Genomic DNA, 19,607 nt, shown 5'->3' on the forward strand with positions numbered 1-19,607 from the left:
CGCTTATGTTCTGGTCCCGTCAAACCGCTTGCTCTGCAATACGTCACTCAGATGTTTGTCAGCTATTGGTCCGCATCACAACACCCTAAGATACTGGTCTGTTATTGGTCGGCATCACTGTCAGACGGCGGCATGCTATGGACTGAATACTGTCTCAGTTCTTAAAATAACTATTTATGGTCCTTTTGACAGCTTACTTCGTGATTGCTAGTGATGTTAAAGAGAGAAGAAGATCATTAATATGGAAATGAAGCTGGAGATAATCAAGAATATCTATCTATCTATATATATATATATATATATATATATATATATATATATATATATATATATATATATATATATATATATTTATGAAATACTCCATGCGAATGTGAATTTATCTAATTTTATGCTGACATGTAAGAAGAGTGTGACTTGTTTTGTAATATGAAATACGATCTAGTGACAACATATGAGTAAACAGAATACAAAGACCAGATAAGTTTTGTACTTCTTTGTACTCACCTCACTTAACCACTGAACCTAAACCTGACTGAACTGCATTATGTACTGAGAATTTGATGACTTATGTTTTTTTCTTTTTTTTCTTATGTCCCTGAATTTTGAAATGTGTTTGCAATATACGTTCAATTAAATATTCAAACTAATCAATCAAACAAAAGTGTTTCTTTCACCCATACATCCAAATTCTACTAAGGAAATTGATATTTATTGTGTAATCCTACTAACTAGATTGTCAAAAAGATTGCTATGAAAATGATTGTTTAAAAAAATGGTGGCCCAAGACCTATTTTTAAATTTTGAATAAACATTGTTTGGTACAATGTTTATTGATATTACAACTACTTGAAAATATTTGAAAACAAATCAGATTTTTCTTTCTGTTTATATATATATATATATATATATATATATATATATATATATATATATATATATATATATATATATATATATTCACAGTACAGTAATTTATTTTGCGTTACAAAAATTATTCAGAAAAATTTAAAAAAAACATTAATGTATAAGTGCAGAAGTGATTGTAAGAAATGGCATTCTGTGTGCAGTCATGGTGGAATGTGGCAGAAGGCAATGGCAACTTGACAGTCCGGTTCTACATCGGCATATGACGAGCCAGACCAAAAGGTCACAGACTTGAAAGCCTGGAAGGAGCTTCAAAAATGCTGTTCTGGACCTCTGACAGCTTTACACGGTTTGTGTAAACATAAAGCTGAACATGAGTGCCTGTGTGTTTTGTGACATATGTCGAGGTGAGACATTAAATTGTGGGTTTAAAGTAAGTCCTGTAAGAAAAATAATGACACAAAACACTAATTAATACCTAACCAAATTAAATGCATCCATAAGGTTTGCATTTGATGGAATACTGGAAGTCACAAAAGTGTGGAAGTGATCCATCTGGTGACCTAACTGGCATGCACAGTTGCAAAATTTCTTAATTGGCAGATGCAGAGATTTTATCTTAGCTCATTGCTGAAGCAGAGATTTTCATTTATATACAAATTAAATTTGAACCATTAACATGAGCACAGGCCTGCTCGGTCTGAAAACTCTGCAAAGTCAGATGGAACTTAGACACACTGTTTTTTCTCTGGGAAATTAATTTGTAAGCCTGACACAAATAAACAGTTCATGCATAAATATGCCCATAACTTTGAAGACAAAAGGAGAACAGCTCTATCTTCATTGTAAGGGGAGGATTTTGCTCCTTATCAAAGCAACACAGGGCAAGATTAAAGAGTCAAAATCCTCACCACGTGTGTGCAGTATGTTTGTATTTTGCTTCTGCACGCCTGCCCCCGGTTATCCTCTATCCTTCTCCTCCCTCCCTCTCTTGCCACTCTCCCTGTAGCATTAGAAGCTAGCTGCCAGGCTTTCCTCTTTAGCATCCATCCATCCCTCCTTCCTTTGCCTGTAGGAGCTTGCATTAATCAGTACTTTCCAAGGAGGTCCTGCTACTGGAGCAGTTGTTTTTCCTCCCAATTTTTACCATGCATATACAGCGCAGTGTCAATCCTCATACAGTGGAGTTGCACAGCCAATCAATAATTATTGACAACAGACCATTGGTGCATCGGTCTGTCTGCTCTTTTAGCCCACCCACTGACTTTGGCCTCTTGTTTGCATGCAGAGATATCGGTCTGAAACATGACCTGAATGCAAAAAGAGAATGATGTTGATGGATAAAGTTGTGACTCAAAATGGTCTTAAGTGCTTTTCAAATAACTCTTGTGTAAGATCCAAACCTGAATAACGGCTGTTGTAGGTCGAGAAACGAGCCAATTTAAGAAGCTGGGAATTGAGACGCTCATGGAATAAAAATGATTCTATTCTCTTGGGTCGTGTTTGTCCTGATTTCTTTGATTGTTATTTCTACTCAGGAGCAATTTAGAAGCTGGAATGGCTTCCTTAACTGTGATAGCAGCAGGATCATTTCCCACACGTACAATTAGCGGGAAATATTATGAATTAATCTGTGTGAATGCTCAATGTTTCATTCCATTATATGACTCCCCATTAGTTAAGTTTACTGTATTTTTTTTTCATTCGTCTGCAGTGTCAATGCTGAGCAGGTAAGAAACAGCAACGTTATCCGTAAACAGCTGCCTGCTGTGACCTCGAAAAAATTTAACACACATTAAGACTGTAGAGTCACAGCTTGACTCAAAAACAATGAGCTCAGACTTCCTTAAAAGTCAGTAAAACTAAGGGGAACGTCCCAGACAGGTGATAATTCTCAATGGGATGTACCTGTGGGAGCCACTTCCAACCTTTTAAAATACAGTGAGAACTTTTATGGTTACTTTGCTTTTTTTTTTCTTACGCTGTTTGATTCAACATAATTTTCCTTCAAGTAATGTTGTTTATTTTTACGATGGTTGCTTCTGGAATGACTTCCTCCACTTTTTTAAAATGACACTGGCTGGAGTTTATGGCATATCAAACACTTAGTCCACATATGAGCCAGGGTCTCCCTCCCTCACTGGGTCCAAAGCAAGGTTCCAGGAAGTGTGCCAACACATCAACAAGACGTCAACACACATTCTGTTTTGAAACACAGGCTCAAACAACGATGCAGAGGGTGACTGCCAAAGGCCAGCAAGGGGAGCTGAGCGTGTGTCGTGCGGAAATTTGGGACAAAAGTAAGCAATGTAATGATGGGAGTGGAAGAGAGGGGAAAGAGAAAGCAGAGAAAGCTTGAAGGCGTATGAAAAGTGAATGAAGAAACGGGCAGAGGATGGTAGGATGGTGCAGCATGCAAATTGCCCAGTGCATGAATGGCACTTTTTTGGATGGCTAACAGACAGGGGGCGAGAAAAAGCTTGGCGAGCACTGGGGTGATGTTGGTGTCCCCGGGATGTTGTGTCCCAATGCCAGGCCCAGAAGTGTGGGCTAGGAGATAGCAGACTATGCAACACTATATACACAGTCATTCATATACAAATTCATATACAAATCAGATTGAAAAAAAAAACACGGATCAATTCATGATGCACAGAAGCACAAGTTAAATAAATAAAAAAATTGAAAAAAAAAAACCATGGCCATTTGTGTATGTGTTTGTTCCATCACATTGTGGTGAGATGTTTATACAATTGGGAGATGTGCTTGGTCAAGACGGCAGTAGTAGGCAAGAGACTTTAAATGTCATTATATGCAGTTGAAACACAACTTACCATAGGGGTGAACAATTCCGACCCTCAAGGGCCAGTGTCTTGCATGTTTTCCAGTTTTCTCTCCCTAACACACCTGATTTAAACCATTAGCTCATCAACAAGCTCTGCTGGAGCTTGAAAATAATCCTAATCATTTGAATCAGGTGTGTTTGAGAGAGAAAAGAAGAAAACATGCAGGACACCGGCCCCAGAGGCCTAGAATTGCCCACCCCTGACTTACCATATGAACTTTAAAAATAGTTGAGTAAAAAATAACCCAATTATGGATTAAAAAGAAAGACCCAACCAATTTGAGCTTACTTGACCCAACTTTCTGAGTTTATTATTTAAGTGAAAAAGGCGGTTGAAATTTACAACCCAATGTATTGATTGTTTTGTACAAAACAATCCATCCATCCATCCATCTGGATCAAGATGAAAAAACAATCAATAAAAAATCAATAAAGAAAACAAACTTTTTTGCTTGTTTTATGGGTTAAACCTCACACAAAATCTTTTGTGGAAAAACCCAGAAAGTTGGTTCAGTTTGATTGAAGTGTTTTTTTGTTATTCTTTTCTTTTTTTTTTTTTAAACCCACAATTGTTTGATTTTTGACAAGAAAGCTTGTAAATTGTAGATTATTTGAATGTTGCATAGGTGCACTCTAAACACGGTTTAAAATAACCCAATTATTAGCCCAAAAATGATCAACCAAATATTTTGATTATTAGTAATGCACAAAATTGATAATGCTGTACAAGGCAACATTTTGCACAGGACAAAAATGGTATTGTTTTCTGTAAAACAATCCAGAAAGTTGGGTTGTATTGACCCAGTTATTGTATCGGTTCTTTTTAGACCCATAATGGTCTTATTTTTAACACAAATGTCAGCCGCTATAAGCATCAGCAAGCCAACAACCCCAGTGAGGGTTAAGCGGCTATAGAAAAATCGATGGATGGACATATTTATTTTAGTGCATCTATGAACAACTTTGGATCTTGAGATAATTTGCAATCTAAAAACATTTGGGTAAAAATCAAGAGACCATGTTTCGATTGAGGGCCATATAAATCCATTTGGCTTGACTGAAATAATTATGGGTCAAAAAGGGACCAGCATCCACTTGAGTCACTTTGACCGATTTTCTGATTTCTGCTCATAGAGTGGAATCACTTTTACATATTCTAAGACATTTGCCCACTCCGTTTCAAATAACTTTCATACGTTCTAAAAAGAATTGGGTAAAAAAAATAACCCAATTGTGGGTCGAAAAAGACCAACCCAATATTTGGGTCGGTTTGCCCCTACGTCCTGGGTTGTTTTGCACAAAACAACTCCAAAAATGTATCAATGTGCACAACCTTTTGGGTAATGTTTAAAGAAACCACCACATAGAAAATAGTTGGTTGGTCCTTTTTTTTGTTTTTTTCACCCAAAATTGGGTTATTTTCGAACCAACTCTTTTAAGAGTGTGTAAAAATGATTCCACTCTAAAGAAAACTGAGTTATAAGTAAGAAATCATGCAGTGACACACATTGCATTTATTTTGTTTACTCATTCCCTCTTTTTTTAGTCCACAGGCCATTTTAGATCAGTGTGTGACTGCAACATTGTCATAGTATTGAAACTTCATGAACAGGTACCCTGGTTGACCATTTGCAGTCACACTGGGACACGCGCTTCTTGTTTGTCTTGCAATATGTGAGTAAAATAATGAAACAGTAGATTCCTGTACTTGATTACTTTTGTGGCATACATATGTTATTAATGGCAGACTTTACAATGCCTATTGGATTAAAGGTTACCAATAACTGTGTTTAAATTAGAATGCAATATGCTTCATATCAATTTTATTTGGAATTGACCGTCAAATTTTTGTACAACCCTAATCCTGCCCCACACACATACCCACATGTAAGAAAAAATATAACCACTGCAGGGCAAACAGTGGAGAAAATAAACAAGTCTTAAAATAACGTGCCTGTTAAAATAACATTCTTCAAGGGGGGTAAGCTGCTTCATCTCCAGTCATCACAAGTCAAATTTGTTGAACCCACACTAAATCTTTTTAGAGCAACCATTAAGTATCAACACTGAGCCGGATCGGCTCGCGTTTCACTGTTTCACGCTCTCCTAATATATCCTCCAATCTGTCAATTGGCAATGTAATGGAGCAGCTTCAGGCCATGTGTGCTGGTTTGGGCCAATTACAGGGTCTCATCAGCGCCGTGCTGCCATGAGCTGGAGGCACAAAGTGCATGGACTAGCAGAGGTTCTGCATAGGTCACCATTGTACACCTTGCATCTTTACACAAAAAGAGGATACCTTGGAGAGGGGGCACTGCTGGCAGGGACAAGACAAGGAAAAAGATGTTATTGCTTTGGTACATAGAGCATCCACACTCACCGTATGCATATACAATTGACAAGAATTAAGTACGAGTTATTTGAAAACAGCGTCTTTGTTGTTAATCGCAAATAACCAATTACTAATTGGAAATGCTTTAAGAATAATTTCTTATTAAATTCCTACAATCTAAAAAAGTAAATGGACACAATGGATTTATGTCCTATTTGATGTGGGGCATTTTCTTTTATAATTGGTTGACATCAATTGTGAATCAAAGATATACTGTACAAGTAACAAAAACAATTCTGACCTGCTTGTTCGTGTCTGTTTTAGCAGCGTACCTTCAAGTCAATCGAAAGGGAGTAAAATACCCAAAGTAGGATCCGTAACAACAGCAAGACTTCCAGCATGCACTATATTCTAGCATAATTACCAGCTTGGAGGTAAATTCAACTGAGCAAGTGGATTAAATGTGACTGAATCTTCTTACGTGGTAGAGAAGCAAAGCCCACTAAATATTTGCCCCATATACATTGGCTTCAGGATGAAAGGCTTGGCCAAGGTTTAAGAACTTGCGCTTACACCAGTAAGCTTTTTTTCCTTCTTTCTGTGAAATTAGCTGCTTTTTCACAAGTAGAACTTTGAACAGTTCCTGCATGTGTGTTTGCTACTGAAACACAATCTCAAACATGGCTCAAAATTGTGTGTCTTGGCAAGGGAACATAACTTGTGGCCTGTTTGGTGCACTTGCAGCCCTGAAAGTGGATTGTGCGGGAGCTATGGATTAGCAGAACGCAGCAGTCAACAAGTATGTGTGTAAAAAGTGCATGTGCATGTCAGTGAGTTGGCTTCAGGCTGGCTTGTGGTGAGGAGGGAGATTTGCACCTCCAAACACGCTGCTGAAAACCTGCTAACCATTGCATTTACAACTCTCAGGATGGTGAAGTAAACACAGTTGGAGTGAAACACACTCTAGGCCCGAGAAAAACAAACAAACTGTAAAACATGGTTATTGCACCCTGACAACAATAACTTAAGATCAAAACACCCCTGTTATATTCTACACAAACACTGTCAATAGCATAAAAGTCCATCATAAACACTCTGAGGTATTTTTCTCTCTCTGAGGAGAAATTAATTTGAGACCCAGATTTCCATTCCCACAATGCATTTGGGGTTGGTAGTTGAAACAGAGAGGGAGGAAGTTAAAATATGTGTCAAAACAAACTTAAGGAACCTGGCGTGAAGGTAGGTACGGCGCGGCTCATTAATTACAACAATCATATGGTACCTGCTAGAATAATTCATGAACTGAGATTTATTTAAGGCATCATTTAATAAGTTCTTGTTGGTCAGGAAAAAAGAGAAGACATCAGCGGACAGAGATGATTGTAAGATAGACGGAAATTTGGGGGGGGGGGGGGGGGTATTCAGGGTGCCTATTAAATCACAAGGGGTGGATTGTCAATTTGAGTTTGAGCATCCCACCGGGGAAACTGTTCCATTCTTTTTAAGAGATATATCATTTTATAAAAGACCAAAGGGAAGGAAAATGGGGGGAGAAATTGGGGGATGGAAGTGTGGTGGTAATATAAGGGAGGGATGGAGGGAGTTAGAGGAGGGGTGGTTGGTTTGGGAATCAGTTTTGCCTACTATATTTAACTGACCCATAAATCTGTTTTTAAGTCCCCACCATGTAAAATCGAATAAGAAAGATGAGAATAGAAGGGAGGTTTGTTCTTTTCTGTGCCATCTTTTAAGTACCACAATCCATGCATAGCTGGTGTTACATTTAACCCAACAGTGTAATTGGTGCAGTTCCCTCGGGTGGCTCGGTTAGTGGGCCGGTCTCGGGTCACCGTGTATGTGTTTGTGTGTGTGCTCGAGCATATGCAACCACACCCATTCCCTAAGTATTTAAATGAAGACAATCCCTGGCTCATTTGGCCTTGGCACGCCACCAGCCTAACAGACGCAAAGGGTTTTCAAATGTGTTTCAATTGTAATTCTTGGGTTTACTGTTTTTCAACCAAACAAATCAATAACTTGTCCCTAGCAATACATCATACAACTCGAGGACATTTTTCTCAAAGATACAGTGGAATCCTTTTGGAAACCTTTTGAAATATGTGTTTTTATATTTGTTTTTTAAATAATCACTTTTATAATATGTGAAAATAACAATACTTTATGTGTAAATAACCACAATCTCCTAAAATGAGATGCACTGAATAAAAATACAAAATAGTGTATAGTTAGTAAATAATAATTATAATAATATGTAATAAATAAATACTGTATGAACAGAAACAGGAAAAGTTAAACACATTCAATTCTAAGAAGTGTCAAAATGACTGCTCGGGTAGTTCCAGTTTTAACAATAAAACATATAAGGAGCACTTACTACATGAGTGTCTTATGCAGAAACACACCTTAGTGATTTTGGTCTTTTTTTCACATTTTCTGTCATTTTCACCTTTGGTATACTGGGTCCTGTATTTCCTTTTCGGACAGGTGGGTTCCTTGATATACTGTATCTGTTGCTATGCAGTTGCTGGGGCCATAGTGAGGATAACGGGCTATAGAAAATGGATGGATCTCAATGATAAGTTGTGGGCACATCAAGCTCTCAAGCTGCCATGTCAAGCTGTCGTCCTACCTTCTTTGGTCACGTGTGAAAGGACAGACGAACGTGCCAATTGAGTGACCCTCTTCCATTTGGTTAACCTTAAGTCTCCATGGTTGCTCAAGGGGTGATGGCATTTGACTCATGACTAGTTTCCACCTTGTGAATATTTTTGCTACTTCATATGCAAAGAAGCTAACAAGCGCAATGATCCAAGTTTTGTTCAGCAAAACAGCCAAATGCAGTCAAAATCAGAATAAATAAAAAGCAAAGAAATGAAAAGCCAGCAAATCAATCGCTGTGCACAAAACCAACATTTTGTCTGTTTAAAAAAGATCTTGAAAAGAATTGCTCATTGCATAATATGCCACACTGTCTTGAAAATTGCAAAACATTTAGGAGCAAACCACACACCAAAACAAAGGCCTTTCTTAAAGAGAAAGCAATATGCTTCAAACGCTCATCTTGCGAAGGACAGTATATCTGCAGTAAAGTGCTCTGAATGTTCTGGTATGGTTGAGACTTGTGGCAAAATGGCAGAAGGCTTCCAGTTGTTCCTCTACCAACGGTTATCGAGTGTCAAGATATTACCAACAACAGCAGTGTCCTAAATCGACCACATCGTCAGTCCATAGCAAAGTACATCCCAGAGTGAGACCCAAATACGGATATACTCCTGCTATTGGGGCATGATGTTTTGCGGGCACACATGTTCAGGCAGAGAATAAATGGTCTTCATAATGCGCCTTTCACCCAACGGTTCGAGTTAGCTGGGTTGTTGTTGGTCAAGTTTTTTTTAGGTAACTTACAAAAGCCGATAGTCAGTCCTCTCAAAACAGTTGTCTTAGAAAGCAGCCTCACTACTGCTTTCAGGCCATGCAATAATGTTTTGCTACTAGAGGAAACACAAAAATTCTCACCAGCGACTGCCAAACAATAGGGAACAAGCCATCAGTAGGTTTAGCCATCTGTCCAAGACGCAACTTAAACAGGAAACCTGAAATGCAGGAGCAATATGTGAAATTCATAAAAAATATTTTCTCCAATGGCCAATGTGAAAATAACACCTCCAGTAGAACAGGGAGAAGAGTGCTGGTACCTTCCAACATTCAGAGTTTACCACCCATAGAAACTCAACCAGATCAGGGTTGTTTACGATTCAAGTGGCTAATTTTCTGGCATTTCGCTTAACGGTGTCTTACTGACTGGTCCTGACTTGAAAAATACTCTTTTTGGCGTGCTACTTTGCTTCCAGAAAGAAAGTATCACTATCATGGCAGAAATATAGCAAACATTTCACTGCTTCAGCGTACAAGAGGATCACTGCAACTTTCTTTGCTTTATGTGTCATAAGGGCGGTGTGAATAAAGACGTTATCAATTACCACATGAGAGATCATGTATTAAGCAACTCACCTTCTCCCGCTGTAGCTGTTTACGGACATCAAAACAGGTGCAGAAGACTATGATGCTGACACTGTCAACTTCATGTAGAGACACTTTGATGATGGCGTGATCTCTTTACCCTCTTCTAATGAGGCTATAAACTTGCTCCAAAGAACACAAGTCTCACTTGCTGACTCAAACCTGCGCAACTCTCAGGCAGTTATGCAAGCTTTTTGCCCTGAAGACTGAGCCCAGTCCATAAAAGACTTGGACCGAGGTGGTGGAGACATGCCCTCACAACGAAGCCTTGGCCTTATTTGGGTAATATAGACTGATGCATTCAGTTACTCAGTGGCTACTGCAGACAAACCATTCACACATCGTGGTGCACTGTCTTCTGTCAATAGTATTTTCAACCCATTGGGCTAATAAGCACCAGTCACCATTCACCAGTCCAAGGAAGATCTCTCCTCAGGGAGCTCACCTCAGAATGTTCATATTGGGACACACCCCTCCTAGAGGAAAACCAAAACAAATGGGAAACATGGGGAAAAAACCTTCAGGACTTGATACAACTACATGTTCCGAGAACCTACACATGCACCTTACTCAGTAAAGCAACCCTCAAGGACCTTTGTCTGTTTTCGGATGCTTCAAACAAGGCGATCGGAGCTGTGTGCTACTTAAAGGCACTTCAGACGGATGGAAAAGTACAAGTTTGATTCGGAATGGGAAAAGCAAAGCTAGCTTCTCTGTCAGAGCCAACAATACCAAGACTAGAACTATGTGTAGCAGTCTTGGCTATAAAGATGGATGACCTCATCCAGGATGATTTGGATTTACAGTTTAAAACTGGGAATTTCTATACAGACAGTAAGATAGTAGTGCTGGGCTACTACATAAGCAATGTATCGAAAAGGTTCTACACGTATGTCCACAACATACAGTACCAGTCGTCAAGGCCCGGACAATGGCACAGAAATTAGGCCACAGTTCAAAGCATCTGCTACTCCAACTGCGCTTCAGTCAATGTTTTGAGCGCTTTTTAACTTTTAAATCCTTAGTTAGAGCAATTGCTACTCTCCATGTCACAAAAAGATTCAGTGGCACTAACCTTAACATTGGCTGTAAAAGCTGGCACAAATGCCACCTGCCTCGAACAACTGATGAGATGACACAAGCAAAAAACGTCATACTCAAAGAGAATCAGAAAGCCCATTTTGGAAAGGAACTTTCTCCCATCAATGCCAACAAGTCATTCCCAAACCAAAGCACCTTATTGTGAACTTAACCCAGTCTTACAGAATGGTCTCAGTTATGTTGGAGGCCAGCTCAGACACTCAGAAATAGAGGACTCTGAAAAGAACCCAATCATTCTACGCAAAGATAGTAACATCTCTGTTCTGCTTACTCAGCACCACCACGAGCATGTAAAACATCAAGGCCGTCACTTGACGAAAGGAGCAATCAGAGCTGCGGGACTTTGGCTCTTAGGATGCAAAAGACTTGTCAATTCAGTAATTCAAAAATATGTAACATGCCGCAAACTACGTGGTAAACAAGAACAACAATGCATGGTGGCTCTACCACCGGAGCGCACCAAAGCTTGTCTTCCTTTTACCTTTGTTAGACTCGACGTCTTCGGCCCTTGGTCTATAAGAATGAGACATACCAGAGGCGGACGAGCTGAAAGTAAGCGGCGGGCCCTCTTGTTTACCTGCATGAGCTCATGAGCTGTACTATTTAGGTGATTGAGCCAACAGACATCCAACTGTATAAATGCCCTCTGACACTTTTTTGCATTAAGAGGCCCTGCCAAACAGCTGCTGTCAGATTATGCCACCAATTTCATCAGAGCTTTAAAAGAACTATGAATAGACAAGTCAATACAGAAATACCTAACTGATCAGGACTGCAGCTGGAAATTTATTCCTCCACACGCCTCCACATGGAAGGATCTTGGGAGCGCAAGATCGCTGTTGCCTGGAGGATCCTTCACTCCATGCTACTCCAAGATAAGGTGCAACTGATTCACAAATTGTTGTTTACACTCATGGCCAAAATTACAGCCGTCATCAATTCAAGACCACTTTTCCCACTTTCGTCTGATCCAGAGAACCCCTTCATTCTATCTCCATCAACACTCCTGACACAGAAATCAGCACTTTTACCCCCACCTGGAAACTTCACGGACAAGGAACTATACACCAAGCAATGAAGACAGGTTCAAGCTCTTGCCAATCAGTTCTGGATACGCCAGAGGCGAGAGTATTTTCCCACTTTGCAACAAGAACAATAATGGACTGTATCTCGCAGCAATTACAGGTTGATAAATTAGTTCTGCTTAAGGACAAGCAGGTTGCACGTAACAGTTGGCCCCTGGCAAAAGTTAGTGAATCTTTCCTGGGCAAAGACAATCAAGTGCAAAAGATAGAGATAAAGACATGGGACCATGGAAATATAAAGGCTTTTGTCCGACCAGTGAGAGAAGTTGTTCTTCTAATGGAAAAGGACTGGATGTGTAATATTATGTTGCGTATAGTGGCCTTATCGAGCCTTGACTTGCCTTTATGGTGTCACGTTCCCCGCTGACCTGTCCTGTTTCCAGGCGGGGTTCTCCTTCCGCCACGAGGGGGTGGAGGCCACACACTTGTTCCCCATTTGTCATCAGGGGCTTTTGAAGGACTGCCGGTGCAGGAGAGCGACACCGGGTTGTTCCTTCACCACACTCCTAGCAGTAAGGTGAAGATCCCAGCCTTCCCATTCCGCGCTCATCTAATTCGAGACACTTTGGTTGGTACATTGTCCTTTTTGCCCGGTCATTATATACTGTATGTTGTAACTTTGTTGCAGTCGCTCTGCTGCAGAATCTGCTCCCTCGTTGCCTTGCCTACCTTCTTTAGACTCATTCATCTGGACACTTTTTGTCTCTCCTTATTTTGGTACTATGAGATTTCTTTTGTACTTTGTTTGTCCTTTTGGTCTCTTTTTGTTAATAAACTATCATTGACTGAACTCCCCTCGTGTGTCAGGTTGGGGTCCTTACCTGCCCATTTCCCGTGGTCTTCCATGACATATGGCTAATAAAAAAAAAGAAAAAAAAACTTTATTGTTGCAAGTAATGCTAGGAAAATAGTTCTATATTGTTGAAAAATTGATTCATAATTTATTTGAAAAATGATTATTGTTTTGTTTATGTAAAAATTTTACCACTAAAAGTACTTCCGGTTTAAGATGACGTGTTTCTGGTTTTGGTCGCGTACGAAAGGGTACGTGGCCTTCTGGGGTGAATTCATCAGGCAGGAACTTTGTAAGTTGCATTTTATTATAGTTTACTTAAGTGAGTATCGAAATTAAGATATATTTTCATCAAGTTGTTTTTTGTAACCAAATTGATGCACTTTTTGTTTCTGATATCGGTTTTCACACTAATGCACATTTGATTAATAAACAAGACAATTAAAGCTGCGAAAGAACCAAGGATCTTCTATTTGAGGTTTAGCTTGGTGTCACCAATTGTCATGTTAAAAACACTAACCAATAAGATTTTCAATCTCCAAGCAATTCCCAAGTCTTTTTTATTGCCCTCTTCCATTTGGTTAACCTCATGACTCCATGGTTGCTTGAGGGGTGATGGCAATTGACTCAAGAGTGGGACCAAATTGAAATGCTGACTAATCTTGAACATCTGGAAAATTTTATGAGAAAATGAAGTGAAGAAGAAAACCATGCCAATTTGGCAGATGATCAAATAGAAGCAGGCAGTAGACCTTGTATAACAAATAAGTGTACATGTAGGGATACAGCATTCCACCACCAGCTGATGTGTCAAATTTTATGAGCCAAAAAATTAACCAAGTTGTGTTAAACAGCTTCTCTCCTCAACCGCTTACAAATATACCCTGGATTTACCGCCAGCCTATACAAATACACAATGTAGCACATGTTTAAATAGGATGGCTCGAGAGTCCAGATTTATTCTCCAGGGACACAAGACATTGGAACTGTCAGCATCTCAATTTTTTTTGATAAAGTAGAAATACGTGGATGTAGCTACTAGTCAAACATTAAGGTGACAGGGATTCTTAAAAAAAAAAAAAAAAAAAAAAAGGCATATACGATCAGTCTGACATCTTGACACATGAGGAAAGCAAAAGCCTCAATTGATTTTATATTTGCACACAAACGGAAAGTAACGTTAGGTACCTCAACACATACATACGAACTATCAAAAATTCTGACATTATAGAAAGTATTTACTCATCTGGCGATATTGCGCTGAGTACATTCAAATGAGAGCTATGTAACAGTAATTAAAGGAGACAGCTAAACCTCATATATGCACCAAATTCACTCCCTCAGCATTAGCCTGGTGTTTTCCAATATACCCAGTTCCTGAGATAATCAGGACAAAATTTAAACAGTTACACCCCACAGAAAATTTCACACTGAGAGTTTACTCCATGTTCAAACTGTACCATGGAGGAAATCACACACATTGGATTTGAACAATTGGTTTTCTAGGATGAGGTGTGCTCCCCCCACCACACATACACACACGCACATACACACAAGCACACACGCACATACACACACGCACATACACACAAGCACACACGCACATACACACACGCGCACACACACACACACAGGTATGATGCAACAATATCCACATAAAATTCTGACAGGTGGTAACAAGTTTAAAAACAGCACACTGTCGTAATTTCTCCCCTTTGATCTGCACCTCTAATCTCCACAGACAGGCACAGACCTCATTTGAGATTCATACTCAGATAATATTCAGCTCATCAGTCAATCAATGCGTAATCTTTTCTATTTTGATATTTGTAAGACTATCAACTGAAAAGTGAAAGGAACCAAATAAGACCTTGAAAACGTTAAATATTATTCAATTGTAATACCATATTTGTACCACAAATGTTCCCAGAATGATCACGTATCCTATGAAAATATCTGTTGCACTGCATATTTTGAATATAAAGCTCCCTTAATATTTGTGGACTTCATATGCTCTCCCTTGCCTACATGGATTTTCTCCAAGTACTGTGGTTTTCTCTCACATTCCCAAAAATAATTCCCCTTAGTTGTGTCTGTGAGGGGCGGCTTGGTGGCGCAGTAATAGCATGTTCGCCTCACAGTTAAAAGGTCCCCGTTGAAATCCACCTGGCTCGGCCTTTTGCATGTTTGCATGTTCTCCTTGAGCCCGCATGGATTCTCTCCGGGCACTACGGCTTCCTCCCACACTCCAAAAATCATGCATGGCAGATGAATTGCACATACTAAATTGTCCTTAGGTGTGATAGGGTGCATGAATGGTTGTTCGTCTCTGTGTGCCCTGCGATTGGCTGGCAACAAGTTCCAGGGTGTCCACCGCCTACTGCCCAAAGCCAGCTGAGATAGGCGCCAGCAAGCCTGTGACACCTGTGGGGACAAGCGGCTCTCGAAAATCGATGGATATGTCTCTGAGTGTGAATGATTGTTTGTCTCTGTGCGGTCTATGATTAGCTGGAAACTAGTCCTGAGATAGGCACCACCAACCCTCTGACCCCCTGACCCTTGTGAGGAAAAGCGGTTAAGGAGATGGATGGATGGGTATTACTGTGACACAAGAAACTGAAAAGATGTAAATATAATTAAAATGGTAGAACCCTAACCCTATCACCAGCAAATTCAATGTTTACCTACTGTTGGTAATATTACCAGCTCATATAATATAACCAGTTTATTGAATCAATCTCCCTCATGCCAAAACCAGAATTTCTTTTTTGCCCCAACCATTTGTCACAAAATGAGCCGGAGTCATAATTAGAATTTGTCACCCCTGGCACACTACATTTATTTGGGGAGAAAGTAGGTATGTAACGTTGGTTAAAATGCTTAGAATCATGTGATCCACCAAAGACTTGCCTTGTTTCACACAAGCCAATTTCAGTCGTCATTCCACCCTTGCTTTCACACACACACGCTAGCTGACCTGCTTAGGTGTTTCGCCTTTCTTCATCTTGTGGTGTTAATTTCGGTTTGCAACCTGCTTGTTTGTGCATCATCGCCAAAAACTGGGCTTGAGTGTAAAACAGAAGCTTGTCAGCAACAAAAAAAACATTAGATGGTGTCTACCAATTATTACAAGCAGTTAAACAATTTTGAAAGGGACTTTTGTGAACCCAAAATAAAATCAGAACACATAACAGCATCTAAATGACAAGAAATAATTGATTAATGCCTCAACACTCCAATTTTTTTGCTCATTTTCTCATACTTTGGGGCATCTCAGCATAAGGCACCATTTTTCCTGCCTTGCGCTGCTCTCCTTGGTGGGGAAGTCAAAAGGTTTTTCATTTATCTCTGAGTGACGACAAAACACAAACATGAATCCCCTGAGAGACCCACGAGGAAACTAGCTAAACCTTGCCCCAAATAAATGATCTTGGAGGAGCAGAATATAGCATACGCTTATTTGTTTGCCAGGTCGCAGGCTAACGTTCCCTTGACACGGCATTGTCATTTGCCACTATGTGCGCGGCATAAATACATTTAAAATACATTTATATTGGGGGAAACAGCATTTATTCAGAGAAAAAAAGGACACTTTTTTATTTGTTGAATAAGTGGCACTGTTGGTACTTTATTTTTTTCTCAAATGCTGTGTAGGTGTTTGAATGTATTTATTTGTTAGATTGACTCTCAGTAAATTTTAAGTATTTACTGAAGGTGCGTTGATGTGATTAAATCAAGTTCAGTTTTAATAACAATACCTGCAATAAGCAATGCCATGGTGAACATGTACAAATAAGCAAAGCACATCTGCATTTCTATTCAAGCCTAAAATGTGCTCGTTTCCATATGATAATGTAGCAACAGTTGCAATTTAAAAAAAAAGAATTGAAATTTGAATTGACTAAATTGTTTATCAGAGTCACTTTGGAACCTGTAATGTCAGTTATGGTTGATGGCCATATTTCTTTATTTATAGGCCAGCTACACGCTCGCTCCCTCACTCTTAATCTCGCTGTGGTTTCAAGCTATGATAAACCCAGGACACTTGTGCATTGATAATTGCTACTGACACCGTTCTCAATGCCCTACACAATAGCAACCAGTCATGTAAGTAAGAAATATTAAAAAATAAATAAATAATAATAAATGGTAGTATTTATCATGTAATGTTCATTTCATGTTACACCTTACATGTCGGGATCAGTGTTGGTCATGGATGTGCATATTTGCTCTAAAATACTTCAAAACTGTTGGTAAAACTCATTTCGCATGCGCAAATATACTTATTAAAAATTCTATTTCGTTCTAACGCATAACTAATTGTCAGGTTCATTTGTCAGACATTTGTAAGAAACTGTACACAAAAAAGGAGACAAGGCAATCTCATGCATGAGAGGAGCGAAGAGGAACTGGCCAAGGACAATTCTACTGCGCTCTGCCAGTCTATCCGACCCCTCTCACTTTTATTTGTTATATTCAGTTTTTTTTTTTTTCCCATAAGCAGTGCACTCATTTTCACAGCATACCACCAACATACCACAGCAGTTTATATTTTCTAGTAAATTCATAGTCACTATAATAATTATAATCCTGACCAAAATCATTCACACAGCAAAGCAATTCTTCATTGCAAGCATTAATATTTTGTAGCTAATATATAATCATTATATCTACAATGATTCTAACACTAATATTGTAGGTCATATGAGGGATGGCTTTTTTATCGTAAAGTTATCATAGAAATGGCAATGTCCCAATTAAAGGACTTAAAGTGTATGTGTAATGCTGAATCCTTCCTTAGCTCATACCCCTTTCTTTGAGTCACTTTTCAATTAATGCAAAGTTAAATAATTTAAGACAGCCTGTTTGCTTCTTTTTCTATATTGAAGTCTTTTCCAGATTTTTTTAGGCATAGATAACTTATTAAAATGAATTAGAGAGGCTCCACTCTTGTATTTGATTATACTAAGTGAGGGGTCACCAACTCAAACAAATACATCTAAAATAAAATAATTACCATTTTAAATGGTAATTATTTTATTACCATTAAAATTTTGTGAACAGTAAATTTTAAAATCAATATGATGTTTTATCTTGTTCATGTTAAACACAGTAATTTACTTAATCCCTCAAGAATAATGGATATGATTTACAATTTAATTTTTAAATTAAGATCCTACATACGACTTTAACGTCATTGCTTTTTGCTAATGTTCATATGTTGAGGATGTGCAAAAACTGTTTGCATTTTCATGCTTTCCATTTCATCACTTGGGTGTTACTTACCCTGTTTTTGACAACATACTTTGCAAAACGACTAAAAGGATTCAAAGGAACTCCTGTTGAAACAGCTTCGTCTTTGAAAGATGACACTAAGTCATCTTGGCTGGTGAGCTAATACAGTTCAGTTCCATTTTTAATATTAAGTTCTTTTCACTGCTTCTTCTTTGATTTACTGGTGTATTTGGTTTACCTTAACTTGCAAAGTAAAGTTAAAAAAGAAAAGCTGAGCTGTGATTGACTGTAGTCATGTGCAGTTCCGCCATGTCTGATTGACTAAAGATGCTCTCAACACGCCGCTAGTCACGTAATATCACAATTCTCAATCCTATTATCACCCAGCCCTACTAATGTTGCCCATCGAATCCAGGGTAATCGACAGGATGGTTCTGGGGAATCTGGATGATGGTTGATGGCAGTTCGCCACGATTTTTAAATCTTTTAGTCGATATTGTGCGGTCAGGTCTCAAAAAGGTCACAAAACACTGGTTAGGAATCACTAGATAAATGAACCAATCTCTTTAAATCATGGGGCTTTTTTTTTTTCTTTTAAATGGAAGGCGATAATAACAGAATCACGTTAACCAGATGACCAGTCCTGATGTGATGCTGCATAGAGTTACTCATGATAAAGCAAACCGACACAGTTCACATACAACCTGACAACACATTATAACAGATTGCAATAAAATAAAGATCTAGCATTATTCAAAAATACACTGCAGGTGTTTTTAGAGGCGCTCAAACACAGGCAAACCTCACAGCAATAACCTCCTGTGAGTATGGGTCACATTTAGAGACAAAGTAAAAGTTCTGTTAATTAAGAGTACCTGCATGCTCACACAAGCAAGGGCTATTTCAAGAGCCACACTCTTAACACAACATGTAAGAATGTGTTCCCTGCTTTCACCCACAGACAGAAAACTTCCAATGAGTTTATCAGACTTGGTCTCTTGGCTACAGGACTACCCTCAGCGTCTTGGCAAACATTTATACCTTAAGCGGGACAAACATTCTCTGTCTGTGAGTTTGTTTGCTCGTGTGAAAGCGTGTGGATGTGCACATCTCGGCTTCTGACTCATTCTGCATGTAAGCCTGTTGTGTTTTGGGAGAAGTACATTGCATGTGCATTTTCACATTTTATGTGTGCTTCTGTTTGTTATATAGCATGCTTGTGCATGCCTATGCATGAATGCATATTTGGTTTTATGACTTTTGTGTAAGACGAAGGAAAACAGATTAATAAAGAGTATGCCTAGGCGC

The 19,607-nt window shown here is 39.0% G+C and overlaps 1 long non-coding RNA gene across 1 annotated transcript in view; it reads left to right on the plus strand.

Moving 5' to 3' along the window:
• LOC148407612 (uncharacterized) overlaps positions 1-2,312 on the plus strand; it is a 61,073-nt gene extending 58,761 nt beyond the window's left edge. The window contains exon 4 of the long non-coding RNA XR_015868675.1: positions 1,071-2,312. This is a non-coding gene — a long non-coding RNA (uncharacterized LOC148407612). The remainder of the gene's footprint in view (positions 1-1,070) is intronic.
• Positions 2,313-19,607: the final 17,295 nt, after the last annotated feature.

Source organism: Hippichthys cyanospilos, chromosome 19 (assembly GCF_059441005.1).
Source record: "Hippichthys cyanospilos isolate Australia breed blue-spotted pipefish chromosome 19, RoL_Hcya_1.0, whole genome shotgun sequence".
NCBI classification, from domain to species: Eukaryota; Metazoa; Chordata; class Actinopteri; order Syngnathiformes; family Syngnathidae; genus Hippichthys; species Hippichthys cyanospilos.